Source organism: Ictidomys tridecemlineatus, chromosome 14, assembly GCF_052094955.1.
Source record: "Ictidomys tridecemlineatus isolate mIctTri1 chromosome 14, mIctTri1.hap1, whole genome shotgun sequence".
Lineage (NCBI taxonomy): Eukaryota > Metazoa > Chordata > Mammalia > Rodentia > Sciuridae > Ictidomys > Ictidomys tridecemlineatus.
The window spans coordinates 30168329-30184972 of record NC_135490.1 but is presented as its reverse complement, the minus strand read 5'-3'; the positions used below and the strand labels follow the sequence as shown (position 1 = coordinate 30184972).

The 16644-nt window shown below is 33.4% G+C and overlaps 1 protein-coding gene across 11 annotated transcripts in view; it reads right to left on the bottom strand.

Moving 5' to 3' along the window:
- The window catches only part of Tenm3 (teneurin transmembrane protein 3), a 2430710-nt gene that overhangs the window by 2140801 nt on the left and 273265 nt on the right, over positions 1-16644 (bottom strand). The gene's annotated exons all lie outside the window — the stretch shown is intronic.

The window sequence follows — 16644 nt, the reverse complement described above, 5'->3', positions numbered from 1 at the left end:
TTAATTTTCATTTGAAATATTTAGCAATATATTATAAAACATCTATTTACTGTATGCCAGCAACACAGAAAAATTTGTGGTGAATAAAAATAGCTCTTATTTTGATTTCTTATTCTATCTTAAGAAATTGAGCAGTGAACAATATTTTAGTAAATACAAAAGCTTTTAAGCCTCTTGTGGAATGAATGCTGCTGGAAGGAAGCAGGCTTTGAATATGTTCAAAAGATTCAGGGTGCTGTGTGCACTCTGCTCTCCTTACTGTAATGGCCATAAACAAAAAAGCAATAGGAAAATTTAGAATGAACATTTTTGAAACTCCTCAAATGTATATTTATGTCATGTATGAAAAGTTGAATCAATGTGTATAGCATACAAGAGATAAAGCAGACATTTCAATCATGGCTTGGTACAAAATATATAAACATTTTTAAAACTCAAATATATTACATCATGTTTCTTAGGAAATGTTACAAATGCCTATGGATCAATGTTACTTTCTAAATAACTCGAACAGGAGTTGAATTAGCAATCTATCTCTGTAAACATATATCTCACACTAAAAATATGAATTTATTCATTATGAATTAAATAAATTTATTCAAAAGTTCTAGTTACTAAAAAGAATTATATTTTTAAATACAGTATTGATGAATACATTAAAACCAAATCTTTCACATAAAAAGGATAGGTTATAGTTGCTATATCAAATATATAAGATTTGTGCCCTAAAACATAATGAAACTTAAAATGTGCATCTCATAAATAGTAAATATGTGTTTGAAAGGAGTTGATTAGATAATATCATGAAACAAAACAAAATTTAATAAGATTATCAAAAAAGCCATTTTACTGTGATTAATCAAATGGAAATCAAGCATCATAATTTTTTAAAAATCAATTTTTTGTGTCTTATCAGGATTTTAATAATCGATGCCATTTTAGATCTATAAAAATTTGGACTTCATTTCTTTGGCAATGAAATGACATTAACTGTTAATGAATAGCCAATTTAGAAACAAAGAAACAATTTTCAACTCTCACCGCATTTAAGAAGTTATTTTGGCCTGGGCATATACAAATCATTATAATATGGATTCTGTATTTGAGGATTGAAGAATACACACATAAGACCCATACTGAAATCAGTATTTAGAAGGTAAGGAATATAAGAGAAAGAAGTAAGAAAGAAACGTTTCGTGAGTGCCAGGAACGTGGGTGGGTAAGGCTGGGATGCTTCCCCAGAGTAGGTGGCATTTAAAAAAAAAAAACACTACCTAGCAGAGCATTTTAGTAGTTAGAAATGAGGGCCTTCTAGAACAGTGGTAGAACTCTAGGCATAAAAATATTCTAAGAATAGGTTGAGATAGAAATCACAAATGATTTGAGAAACTACTGATATCTGTTGCAGCCAGCAGGATGATAGACACCTCCAGATGGGTGGGTGGAGGTCAGATTGCACAGAGCCAGGAGCTTACTGCATTATGTCCAAGTCTCTGAAACTTCTCCTGAACAAGACTGGATGTGAAAAATGGGTTTTAAACAGGGGAATGATCTGTAGATTATGTGAGGCTGACTAGAGAACAGACAGGTCAGAATCAAGGAGAGGAGGAAGGAATTTATCTGGAGGCTCAAGGGCTCTAGGCAAAATGAAAATGCAGAGCACTCTGTTGAAAGGCAGAAAAGTTAAATGGAAAAGAAATACATGCAGCATCTTTTTTTTTCTTCTATGTCTCTTTGTAACATGGTAATTTTTATCTGCTATTCAATGTCCACTCCCTTGAGCAAAGGTAATCCTAATCTGCACTTGGATGGGTCCAGTCCCACTGTTGACCAGTCTCCCTCCCACCAGCCTCTGGACCTGAGCTATGTCCAGCCCAGGAGAAGTCAAGCCTCCCTCCTCAAGGCCTGTAGGCCCCCACTGCTAACAGCAATGCTAAGGGACAGAGGAGGACCAGCAAATCTTGCCCCTGCTTAACTGCCACGAAATGCTTAAATTCTGCCAACCAAGGCCAGAGAGGACTGTTACCATGCCCTTTCTATGATGCATGGAGCAAGCCTCTGTCCCCAATGGGTCACTCAGACTCCCACTGGATACAGAGGCAGAAGGAACCATACCAACGAAATAGGAAGGCAGTGGAAAGCAGACCACACGAGCTAAGGCCCCAAGTCCCCAGACTATGCTCCAATATATCTTTAGATTGCACTGAGAAAGCACAATTTCAAAAGTGACATTATTAATAAGAATTTTAATACAGTGATCTCAGGGCATTAAGCCCAAGTGCAGACCCTGACTATTTGTGAGGCCCTGTGTACAGGTTGTATGCCCATGAAGCAGGTGATGCCAACCAATTCAAAGTCTAAAATGAGGCACATTTCATGGAAATGGAAATGTGCAGGGAGAACAAATCGTGAATGTACAACGACAAGATATTCGACTTGATGGCTGGTTTGATATGCAATTTGAGTACTAGAAAGTAAACAGAGATAACTAAGATACTGGTTTGAGTTACCAGGTGAATAATGATATTATTAACCAAGAAAGAATCCAAGAGGGGATTATGTGATGTTTGCAGAGGACAGAGATTACAGACTTGATTTAAAATATGTTTACTTTAAGATGACTACTGAATATGTAAGCAGTGAGGTCAAGAAGACTGGTGGATAAAACATTTGGATCCTCATTAAAAAAGAATAGGTTGGAGAATTATTCACATGGACTGAACAGCAGAAACAGGAGTGAACAGAAAGGGAAAATATAACACTCTGTTCCGGACATTTGTTCCTGGCCCAGGGTAGATCAATATACTTAGCAAAACTTCAAAACTTCAACATCACCCAATTAGGCTTTAAACTCAGCCCTTAATTTCTATAATGTATTAATAAATTTTTAAAAAAAGTCAGGCAAAGATGCAATATGGAGGACTTTCAACAACTGGAGAAAAACCAGGGAAGGAGACCCCTAAGAAATGATTAGGAAGGGAGATGAAGAAACAAGAGACATTTATAGAAAATAAAGCTGCAACAGATGTTTGTGTGTGGAATTAGTACTCTGTTGAAGAGACTCTTGAGTGAATTCCAGCCCTCTGCCTGCCCTTTGAGGGTACCAAGAGCAGACTTCACTGTGCAGCTCCAGACGAACCTGGCCATTCTGGTCTCCTAGATTCAGTTGTTCATTAAGCAACCTGGTTTACAGTACTTTGTTATAACAGCATGACCCAAGACAGAAGCCGAGAGATAAAGAAGTTAAACAAATTTTATATTTAGCTGATTTGGGTATAGATGCCCAGCTAAGTAACCAGGGTTTATTTAGAAGTATGATTAATTTTATAGGCTTTCTTTTGTTATCTTTAACAATCTGAAAGGAAATGTGGTAATTGAAGTTATCATGTACTGCATACTTTTTATCATCTAAAGGCATGTTTTCTTATCTGCATAAAAACATTTTCAAATCAGTGGAGATGCCAGTAGACTGTCATAAAGATTGTTGAGTTTTTTCCACAACTTAATATATTAACTCTACTTATCTACCCACCCATATATACCCATAAATATTTTTGAATGTTTTAACATTATGTTTTTAAATGAATCCATAACAATAGGTATGTTTACTAATGATGTTAGGTACATGGAGTTTACATATCTAAGAAACTTGTATGGGTGTGTATGTCTAAGAACATAAACCCATGTATATATTTTTCTAAATATTTATTTGGGTATAAAGATTAATTTGCATATAAGTTTTACATATGTATTATTTGTGTATATATACAAATGTGTATATGTGTACATATATTTATATTAAAATGCTACAACGATATATTTATACATATAAGATGCTGTTTATTTTAAAAACTAGAGCATGAAGGCATGTCACTCTATTATATCATTAGGTTTAAGTCACAGGTTAGAGATTGAGAAATGGGCTCCTTAATAAAATCAAGGCTCATCTACAGTGAGTGTTCTCCCTTTTAAACAGCAGGCATTTTTTCCATACTGTATGTGCTATATAATTACTTCACTTGAATGCAATACTTTAATGAAGACCAGTTTAATTAAATTAAATTTCTCCCTTGTGGTAACTCAATCAAAATGCATCATACCCTCATTATAATGTTATCTGTAGGAGTCCAACATTATAAGTGCTAAAAGGAGGGTTTATTTTAATGAGGGCAGCAATAATAAACTCTACTTTATCAAGTTACACAATACAATATTGTAACTGAAATTTTTATATTAAGTTCACAGCATATGCATTTTAGTTCCTAATTAGTATTGTCTGTTTATGTTGTTTCATTAGAAGTAATGCCATTCAAATAATTGTCTTTTGTTTGACTAATATTTATGACAAGCCTCTGCTTAAACTGGTGTAATTACATTTGCATAAATAATTAAAAATTTGCTTTCTAATTCAGTAGTTATCATGATCATAGTCTTGGTTTAAAGATAATTCATTTTGATTTCATCAAATCCTGATTAGACTCGATGTATTGCAATTTGAAGGAATTTCACATACCCTTTAATTGGTCAATATGGGTTCAGGAGTCCATTCAACAAACTCAGTGAATTGAAAAAGATTCTTAGTTCACTAGCTTTGAAAATTAGGAGAATTTAATCATGTAATTTATTTATTTATTGTGTTTTTGTGGTGCTAGAAGTTGAACCCAGGGCCTCACAGGTACTATGCAAATGCTCTATTATGAACTACATCCCCAGCTCTAACTAGTAACTTATAACTAATGGTGTTTTGAATAAATAAAACTGCCTATGTTTTGAGGGAATTTAAAACTACCTATAACAAAATAAATTACATGTGTTTATGTCTTTTAGGTTTACCTATCTAGAAACATAAGTAAACATGTCTCCTAAGAATATATTCCTCAGGCAAATAATGCTTGAAAAATATTAAAATAGTAATTAGTTTTTGTTTTACTAAATCATGCTCTAGACTTCAATTACAGACTGTTTTATAACCTGAGAGAGAATTCTAGAGAACTTCCATTACCAGCCTCCCTACAGAGCCCCAGTCAGGTTTATTCCCAACATTCAACTTATTCCTCTCCCTCTTGATTTAGTACCACCTAAAAGTCTCCAGATTCCATCAACCCCTTCCTCTTATCTCTACTACTAGTTTCATAATTCTGTATACTGGATTACTGCAAAGACTTCATGGTCTTTCTCCCTTCACATTCAGCCCTTTCCAAAACCTATCTAGAATAACTTCTAGATCCCCCCAATTCTTCTATATCCCACTTCATGACAATCTTAGAATAAGCAGTAGAGATCCTACCTTGAACCCTGCCCTTTAGAGAGTTTTGTTTTTTCCTTTCACCTTAAAGTTTCTTGTAATGCAAGGAATATATAGTAGGGCTTTGGGGTTGTGACCATCCAGAGCCTACCCCACACATCCATGTCAAGATCATAATCTCCCATAATGGAGGTAGCATCTAAGGTTTGCTTGAAGCCCTTTTTAGTTCTGAGAGAATATTGCTGCTGCATCTACTCCTAGGACTGAGGAGTGGCCAAAGGGCATTGTTTGGGAGCGGAAGGATGAAATTTGACATAAGGGGTTGAATAAAGTTGTTGGGACTGTACTGAGAAGCAGATAGTTGAAGAAAGCAAGACCTCCTTACATTGCTATGGTGTACTATGGATCTCTGAGGGGTCTGATTAATGAATTTGATACTGATCATTGAGGTTATTATAAAAACATGTATTATTAAAAAATATATTCTATTGAACTGTTTATTAGAGGTCTCATGTTGCATTCATTAGCAGTTATATAGGGCACAGTAAATGTTTGGGGTACCTGCCTACTACATGCCTCCTAGCATTCTGGAATTTCTTTCTTTATTTTTGGCAGGGGTCTCTATAAAACTTTCCGTGATTTCATTCTCAGGAAGATTTTCTGCTTTCTACTTTGTATATTCACTATACCTGACTTAATTTTAGAAAGTGTTGAAGGTATTCATAAGATTGCTAGGTTCTAATCCAGAGTTTTTATTTACTAGTTTGATATTGGCGAATGTTGCTTTATTTACAAATGTGCTTCTTTCATAAAAGAATCTAGTTTAATTAGGTAATAATCTTGGTTAATGTCTCTAAGTGGCTCTTATCAACTGGGTACTATTTTAAATGATTTTCATTATTAATTCATTTATCCTAACTAATATCTTGGGACTTGGGTATCACTGAATCATTTTCCTGTAGAAAATTAGGCCAGTGAGAAAAAGAAACTTGTCCAGGATTACTAAAATTGATAAAATTTTGGCTAACCTTCTTTGAAAAATAATACAGGCAAATTTTTATTTGAATCTTTTTTTTAAAATTTTAATTAACAAACTCATTTTTTTTCTTTATAGCAGCTCTTATAAATGATTAAAGAAAAATTCTTTAGAATATTACAATTTGGGGAAACTTCAAAATATAACTGTTGAAAAAATTAGCCATTCCTTTTTATTAAATTTAGATACCATGTGTTTTTTTTTTTTTTTTTTGGTGGTGCTGGGGATTGAACCCAGGGCCTTGTGCATTCTTGGCAAGCACTCTTTCAACTGAGCTATATCCCCAGGCCCCATGTTTACTAATTTTAAGATTAGTTTTAAAATGTTTGTGGAATGTTTTCAAAGGACACAAATTTTATGGATGAGATGTCATTAATATAGTGGAAAATAATCACCTCATTGAGATTTGGATTTTTGGTTTGGCATGCCAATACTTTTCACTTCAATAATAGAATTATAAAACCAATAAATTCCATGACATTATAAAAAAAGAGTCAATGTAAACCAGCATTGTGAACATGCTTGGAAATAAAAATGGCTTTCTTTTTGCATTGCCTGAATAGAGAATATCTTAGAATATCCTATAGTGAACTGTGCTAGCTGAGAGCATTTTGCCAATAATTACCTAGGAAGTCAGAGAAATAATAAAGCCTGTAAAAGTCCATCAAACCAAAAAAGGCTAAAAATTGAAAAGAAACAGCATAAATAGGAAGGCAAATATGATACTTTTATGATAACTTCTTTTGTTTGCAGGAATAATATTTTTTACAATGAAGTGTTTTTATTAGTATCAATATAGTTGGGCTGACTATTAATTTCTTTCATACATATAGAAATAATATACACATGATTTTTCTCCAATCCTAAAAATGTACAAGCTGTGTAAAGTATATCAGAATAATATGTTCAGAACCAGTATTAATGAATAATTTATCAAATGCAGTATTAAGACTATTCAAAATTGAACTTTGAGAGGCCAACACTTACGATTTTCTTATCTACTTGTTTCTCTAATATTTGAAATTTCCTCCATTGTTTTAAATACATTCCTGGTTAATGAATACTCTCCCAGTTGCACTAAACTGAATAAATTCTCCTGTGTTATCTAGTGTTCCTCACCTTTAATGACTCCAATTTTTTAAATTTTCAATTCAGTCTTTATGAGCTACTATTTTCCCTATACCAAAGAAGAGTCCAGCAACAATATTTCATCAAATAAAGGATGTTATACATTTCTGTACTGTGAAAACTATCCTTTAAAATCAAAAGGTAAATATAACAGTATTTTTTTTTTCCTCTCTTGACCACAAAGTTTTGGGCATTAGCACATTTCCTTTCTTGAGAGAAAACAAAACATGTTTTTCTTGGGGACCATGTTCATATAATTTACTGTACTATTCAATACTGTAGCCAATAGCCAAGTGTGGCTATTAAATGTAAATCAGCTAAAATTAAGGAAAGTATTGATTTATCATCATGATACCACTAGCTATACTTCAGGTACTCAAGACCTATATGTAGCTAGTGAATAACATATTGAATTATATGGTTGTAAAATATTTACAAGTTGTATAAAGTTCTATTGCCAATCTAGAACTTCTGCGAGAGGAAGCTATTATATCAAATATTAATCAAAAGACACCATGTAAAGAGAAGTCTTGGCACATAAGTTGTCAGATTCTATCTTCATATTTCAATTACTTTAAAAAATTTAGTTTTATGGGGCCTGGTTATCCAGATTAGAAATTTGAACTACATGATCCCTTTCAACTCTAGTATTCATACTTTAAATATTAATTGAATTTCATAGTCCTGTCACTGCTTGTGCTAATGTTTGAAAAGGAACTCCAAAGTTAATAAGGCATTGTTTTTTCTGTTCAAAAATAAGTAAAAGTTTAGTGATTTATGTAAACATAACCAGCTGAAATGAGAAATATTTCCCTGATATTATAATAAATTTTCAATGAAAGTTAATATCAATTCTCTAGAGCTATATGTTGAGGACTACTTGGAAGACTTTGTGGCACCTGAGACTTGAAAGATAGGATTTTAATAATGAAAATGGAAAGAAGTCCATGCTGAAAAAACACATAAGAAAAAAAGAGTGATGGGAAAAAGTATAAGATGTGCTGAGAAATAGGTGGTAGAAATTGGTATGTTATGTCAGAAATGTGTGAGCAGGTAGATCAGAGCCAATCATAAGAGGATATTGAATTCCTTGATCAGGTATTTGGAATTATGCCTTAGGTAGTGGAAAAATTAGTCTGTACCCACTAAAGATGACATTATTTACAGTTAGAATGATGGGTAAGAGGGGGAGATGATTATTAGCAAAGAACTATTAGATGGCATTGTAACCAGAGCCTAAAATGAAGTTCTCTCAGTAAACAGGAATGGTGAGGTAGTGTACAGGTCTATTTCTGGAAAAGGGACGACACTGGCAAATAGCTGTGAATATAAACAAAGAAAAATGACCTATGAAAAGATTCAAGTTTCCTTATCAAGTAAAATGAGAATGAGATGTGTTTTTACTCATAAGAAATGACATGTTCATTGTCATATATGACTTTGCTTGTATTATATGACATTACGTATGTTAGGACAGACTAGCAACAATAGGTAGCAGGATTATTTTTTTTCTAATGACTTAACTTTAGTTCTACCCCATTAATTGACTTCCCACCCTGTTTAGTCCTTTCCTTGTCTTCAGAATCACAAGAGATGAATACTGGAAATTTCTTAACCTCAGAGAACATCATTGTTGGAGATAAACATAAGAACAGACCAATTTAATATTTTCTATTAAGATAAAGCCATGCCCGGCATTCTCTATAAGGGCACTGATGGAAAACATCTAGATGAATAACTAAGAAAATAATACAGTAACAAATAAATGAACAAGAAAGAAAAACAAAGGAAGGAAGGAAGGAAGGAATAAAAAGGAAAGAAAGCAATCAGCATGAGAACAAATGCATAGAGTGGATGGTGGTCAATAAAAGAGGCCCAGGAGGGAGTCATGACTGGAGTCACATTTAGAAGCTCAGACTAGTTTGTAGAACACAGAAAAAAAAATTTAACTATTTATCATGATAAGATTGGTTTAAAATAGATTGCTCTAGCTGCTGTGTGAAGAATGGACAGAGACTGTGGATGATAGGGATGGGGGTGGGTGGTGTGTCTTCATGAAAGAAGGGCATGAAGTTTGGCAGGTAGGGAGTAGAATATTCTGGAATGAATTGTGTTCTCACAAAATTCATATATTGAAATCCTAATCCCCACAGTGACTGAATGTAGAGTTAGGACTTAAATGAAATCATGAAGGCTAAATGAGTTCATAAGGGTGGGGTCTTACTCCCTTAGACTGGTATCCTGATAAGAATGGAAAAGATAACTGAGATAACAGGGACCTATGTTAGGAACAGAAGGCAAGTACAGAGGGGAAAAAAAAGCCATTTGAGAACACAGTGAGAAAGTGGCTGTCTGCAAGGTACAAAGATGCCTCACCAGAAACCAACCCTGCCAACACCTTCAAGTTGGAATTCAAATCTCCAGAACTATGAGAAAATTAATTTCTACTGTTTAGGCCACCCAGCCTGTAGCTTTTACTGCAGCTTGAGTCTGTTGGGTATTTGTCTTTGTAGCAGACAAATACCCTTACCTAACATAGTGTTGAGTTTCCTTAAGATTTAATGCTGGTCTTTAGTGCACTACAGTATCAAAATCTTCATTAGTACCAAAGCTTTAATATGAGTTTGAACAGTGTAATTATTTTATTGAATGGTACAAGTAATTACGTGCATGACAGTTCTGAATAATGAGAGGAGGTAGTCGTTTGCTTACCTTGCACAAATTTCCTAAAAAATCTTATCTAATTGATCTTGACAATCAACAGTTTCTACTTAATCTTTTGGCCAGTTCTTTTCCTTTTTTTTTGTACCATTTCCATATATTTTAGTTCTTGCCACCTCACTCTATAGATTATATGTCCATCATGGACAATGGAGCAGTCACTCAAATATCCATAACCTAGTTGTCATGACTTAGACCTCTTAGTCCAATTTGGGACGTACTCAGCACAATGCATCACAAAAAGCATTAATTACACATGGTATTTTTACCAACATTTTCCTAGGATCAGAGGGAAGACGTTTCACTTATCCACAAAGCATAAATTTAATCAAATTACCCCATAAGAAATCTCCAAATTCCCCATATATTTCATCTCCTTGGCTGGTTGCAACATTTCTCAACTCTCTGATTTACACAAAATCAAAAAAAAAAAATCATTTCTATTACTGAAACTATTCAGTGTCTGCCTTTAGCCAGGACACACCCTCAGTAAAAACACTAATTTACAAAGTACTGCCTCAAGTCATCCGGTATTCTTCCAGTTATGCCTTAAAGAATTGCCTCCATGAGGTAGGTTCCTCTTTGGGGAGGTTCTGCATCTAAGAACATAAAAAATCTCCCCACATTGTAATAGAGATAAATTCTGTCTTATTCAAATATCAGACAATTTAGTATTTGCCAAGCTGACATTCTGCCTGACAGAAATATTTTCCCAAAGAAACATATTCCTGTTTTGAACAACCAGACATATAAATCCTCTTTTGAGCAATAAAAATGATACAGTTTCTTCAACAGGAATATGTATAGAAAGAAATGTATATGCATAGAAAAAAGAGTTAGAAATAGAGACGGAGATGGATAATATAATTGCCAGCTTTGCTCTCAAGTTGCCTGCAAGCTCCTCAGTTATGCATACTCTGAGTCAAACTTGTGGCTTCCTATGTTTCATCATGTCATTTCTCTCTGGGAGAGGGGAATTAACTTACACTTAAAAAAAAAAATCTCTATCTTCATTCCTCTTTTTTTTTTTTTTTTTTTGGTCCTTACTATTTCAACCAATGACAATCTTCAGGCACAGAGAATATGCTCTTTGTGTCTGATGTCCAATCTATTGTAACTGATTTTAACTATAGATGTTTGAAACATTTTCCTTAACAGCACATTTCATTTTTAATTATTAGCTATATAAATACTTATTTTTACATTAATTCTGTAAATTTATTTATATTTTCTATCCAGATAATACTTTAAAATTTTAAAATAAATTCTGAAAATAAAAATTAATATAATTAATAATAAGAGTACGGAGTAATAAAAATGTAAGTAAAACACAATATCAAAGTTCAACAGTTTGGTGTCCTTATTTAGAATCTCTGGAACCCAATTTCAGCACAGAATTACCCATTTTTACTAATAGATTACTGAAAGTTTTCATTTTTATTTTATGATGCAATTTAATTTAACTAATTTACTTATTTATTTTGGTATCAGGCATTGAATGCAGGGGCACTCAACCACTAAGCCACATCCCAAGCCCTTTTTATATTTGTATTTGGAGACAGGTTCTTGCTAAATTGTTTATGGCAAGAGTTATTTATAGCTAAATAGTTTTGTATAGTTAAGTTTTTTTATGGCTAAATCATTGAGGCTGTCTTTGAACTCATGATCCTCCTATCTCAACCTCCTGAGCCACTAGATTCCAGGCATGTGCCCCTGTGCCCATTTTATGATGCATTTTTTTTAAATGTGTTTGTTCCAAAGTTTATGCATTCAGACATGCATGAAACCAATAGATATCAATGATGCAAGATCACCAAGTTTAGCTGGGTTCTATAAAGTAAAAAAAAAATGAATAATATATGGCCTCAACTCCCCAGGACCTTCCATGTTAGTAAAAGTAAGCTGTACTCATTTGCATTCATCACTAACTAAACTGGGTTGGAAGAAAAGAGGAGGAAGGAGATCAGAGAAAAGTACAAATAATGCTGAAGCAAACTACAGATTAGTATTCTATTTTTATGTGTCTTAATGTTCTTGATATTTTGCAGCAAGTATGTGTTAGTAGAACCTTGAGTTGCAATTCTGGGCTTAAAACTTTACCAGATTAGTAAGAAACACTTGACTTCAGGAATTTGTTTTTAAATCAGGATCAGTAAATTAAGGTTATCCAATTTTCAAATAAGTTAAACTATAACCAGATAAATAGGGTATCCAAGATTGATGTGATTAATCACATACAGAATCAATACTGGAGGATTGCCCACTTTGCATATATAAAAAATCACAACCAGCGAGGTATGTGTGGAAACACAAAGTATGTGGGAATGATCTGATGTGAATAACCTAAAGGTTCAGTGATTATAAAACCCTGAGCTTCTGTAACTCTGTGATATTTACTATAAGGAAAGTTTTGTTAGAAAAATTCATGTTGGATAATATTTATTGTATATTAACTAATTTGTTAGCATTGAATAGTCCTGCAATATTCATTAGTAATTTGAAAAGGCCACCTCTGGTCAGTTCTTCATACATTGATCAAAGCTAGTGGCATGATTGTGATGTGGTTCTTGGTAGGTCTTAGGCCCTCAAAGTTTTGAAAAATCATACCAGAGTCTCAGAATTTGCTCCTTTTTCCTTGCAGGGCCCACTTCTGAAGCACCTGATGGATATTTTTTTACATGGCCTTGCTTCTAATTCCCACTGGAGAAAAGAAGGCAAGCCTTAAGTTATAGCTAGAAAAAATAGACAAGGTCTCTGGACAGCTTGTGTTTCAACTGGAGCTTCTTCGCCAGTGTTTATTTTCTCAGTGTCTCTCCATTCCCCAGGAGATTTTTATTATTAATGCCCATCAACTCTGCCAAATGCTAGAATACCAAGGGAGATGGGCCAGACCCAAATCCCTGCTGTGTTTTAATCACATTAATATGCAAATTTCCTAATTTACCCTGGGTATCTACAATCTGTAAACCTATAATATTTGACAATATGGAGTTGTTGGGCAAACAAAAATAAATGACCAGACAACACACAACAAGCCTTAAAAATAATCTATTAAGGCATTTAGGAATCTCTTACATCAGATGTTTCACTCCAGGAAGGGAAAACATTGGATTATGGGGACTTTCTGTTTCAGAATTAGGTGAACAAGGTGAGGTGATCAGGGAACTAAGATGTATAATGGTATTGTAGGACAGAGTGGGGTCTCTCTACAGACCACCACCTTCCTCTCAGGGATTTCAGCCTGTAGCGATTAGTCTTGACTTCTCATAGAGATAAAAGAATATGATATCTTACCAGGGATCTGGGAGGCATTCTTGGAGAAGATCTACACTGACATGAATGATTGGGTTTCAAAGGTCAGACAGACAGTGAAGAGAGGAAATTCTAGAGAAAAGCCTTAAGTGTTCAGATCATTAGAAGTAGTTTAAAAGAGTAAGGAAATCAATTCAACATAAGTTCTAGCTGTCTTTTAAAGTCAGGCAACAGTTTTAGGCTTCATTTATGTAGTTTTGTATTTTCAGCAGATGGGATTAAAGAATTCAAAAAAAATACTTTTTTGCAAAACAACGTCCCCAATATTGTACTGGAAATGGAACGCTAATGACTTTTGACATATTTGATGGAAACACTAGATAATCCATAAGAATAGTATGCATTAAAATATGTGAATTAAACATGATTATTTTTAATTGATCTCTAAAAATGACACCTCTGCATATACAGAGTTCTTTGAAATTAAATCATATCTAAAAAACAAATCAATTTTCTGACAGGAAAGTCAATAAACTCAGTTATTTGAAGACTTATGTATATGAAAGCTGAGATAAATATGTATGGTTAATTCAAAGTGACCATTGTGGTTAACTTTATAGACTTTTTGGAATAATATTTCATTTGAAATTAATGATGTTAAAAGGTCACCTAGCTTTATCTCAGAGAGGAAAAAAGTCTATAAATATTAAAACTTTATTGAAGAAAAAAATGAAATTGTAAACATACTATTCTAATACTGAGAAAAAAAGGTAATATAGTAGATGTTCTTATATGAACAACAACCACAAAAGTATATGTTAATAACATGTGAAAACCACTTAGAGACCTATTAACAAAAAAACAACAAAAAGTATAGTGATCCTTTGGTACCCATAGGGGATTGGTTCCAGGACCACTCACAGATACCAAAATTCACAGATGTCCACCCCCTTGTATAAAATGCCATAGTATTTTGATATAATGTGCATATATTGTTTCATTTACTTTAAATCATGTCTAGATTACTTGAAATGCCAAATATAATGTAAATATTATGTAAATAGTAAGTCAGATTTTTAGGGGACAATGACACAAAAAAATAATCTTGTTTATGTTCAATACAGACAAGTTTTTAAAAATCTTTGATTCATAGTTGAATTTGCAGATTAGGAATTTATGAACATGGATGATGCACTGCACTTATAGCAGAAATATTAATATAATATCATTAGTATTAACACTAATAGTATGTATGGTATTTATTATAGTAAATATTTTTCTAATATCTCATCTTTTTAAGTATAGTTTCTTTTTTTTAACACCTATTATGTAAATTACAACATTGCTAGTCTCTTATCCCCCAAGACTTTCCATCATTTAGACTATGAGTAGATAGCCCATGAAGCCAAATGTGCCTTCACAGATATAAAGTATTGTTGTACCACTGTCTAGTTATTTTGGTCTCAGGAGCTACATTCGTGTCACAATGCGTATGGCTGCTTGGGAGCTACCATGGCAGAGCTGAGTAGGAGCAATAGAAACCACAGGACCCAGAGCCTTCAGTTTTGCAATTGGCCAACTCTTTTAGAGAGCAAGCTGCTTGACTCCTGACCTAGGATTTAAAAATTTCTTGTTTATATAGTTATTTTTTTTCAACTCTCTCTTTTAATGAAGCTGCAAAATTTAGGGATTCTCACTATTCTCATTTTTTTTTCTCATTTTCAGATTTGTTTTCTTAATATCATTACATAACCATTATCATGATAACTTTAAATATTGTTATATTGTATAATGTTCTTGCTATCTGATAGTCATCTAGGCTTTTTTGAATTTTAGAATACACTACTTTACAGTAGAAATATGTTTGCCATATATATAATATATACAAATATGTATTATATATAGTTTTAGTTGTAGTTGGACACAATACCTCTGTTTTATTTATTTATTTCTTTATGTGGTGCTGAGGGTCGAACCCAGTGCTTTCCATGTGCTGGATGAGTCCTCTACTGCTGAGCCACAACCCCAGCCTCTTGCCTTACTTTTTTTTTTTTTTTTAAAGAGACAGTGAAAGAGGAGAGAGAGAGAGAGAGAGAGAGAGAGAGAGAGAGAGAGAGAGAGAGAGAGAGAATTATTTAATATTTATTATTTTTCAGTTCTCGGCGGACACAGCATCTTTGTTGGTATGTGGTGCTGAGGACCGAACCCGGGCCACACGCATGCCAGGCGAGCGCGCTACCGCTTGAGCCACATCCCCAGCCCCCTTTGCCTTACTTTTTTTTTTTTTTTTTTTTTAATTTTTTTTAATTGGTTGTTCACAACATTACAAAGCTCTTGACATATCATATTTCATACATTAGATTGAAGTGGGTTATGAACTCCCAATTTTACCCCAAATGCAGATTGCAGAATCACATCGGTTACACATCCACAAAAATCATTTTGTTTTAAAATTTTTCAGTGACCCAATTCTCATATATTTAAGTTTTTGATAAAAAAAGTTATATTGATTTTATTCAATAGAGTGAACAAGTGTGGAAGCTCAATGTCAAAATAAATGTATTGGAGGAATATTTTGTTATCATTAGATTTCTTAGGAAATGATTACATTTGCATTGAAACCTCTTATCAGAGGCTTCTCAGAACTTTTTAAGAACACAAAACTCCTTAGCGAGAATCCAAAGCCACTTATTTCATGTTAAATCCCACTCTAGTTTCTCACAGAAGAGAAGTGTAAGAGGGTTACTATGTATTCATAAATACCATTCATATCCAGAAGAATAAGCAATCTTAATAATTAAGAGTATGCAGTTAAAACAAAATTCTTGCTATTGTAACTTGAAACAGTGATTAATGAAAACCATTGCCATCACTAGGTTTCTTAATCAAATGGTGCAAAATCCAGAGGATTCTTAGAAAATATATATTTGATTTTCTGGTTAAAAATAAGTCAAGTAGAGAGAACATTAATTACTAAGAACTTAATAAGATGATGTTGAGTATAATCATACTGCTCTGTGGATGAAATCCTCATCTCTTTCTACAGAGTTTTCATGTGATAAACTGAAAGTTTATTAAGAGCAGGCAGAAAATGCTTCAGTTATGTTTACTGTCGCAGGTTTTATTTCACAATACAATATTTAGCAAATAACAGTTGACCAATAAATATTTATTAAGTTTAAAAGTGAGTGGGTGAATACGCAAATGCATGAATAGATGGATGTTTTAGTGAAACAAATTTTCTTATTTTATCATATATTTA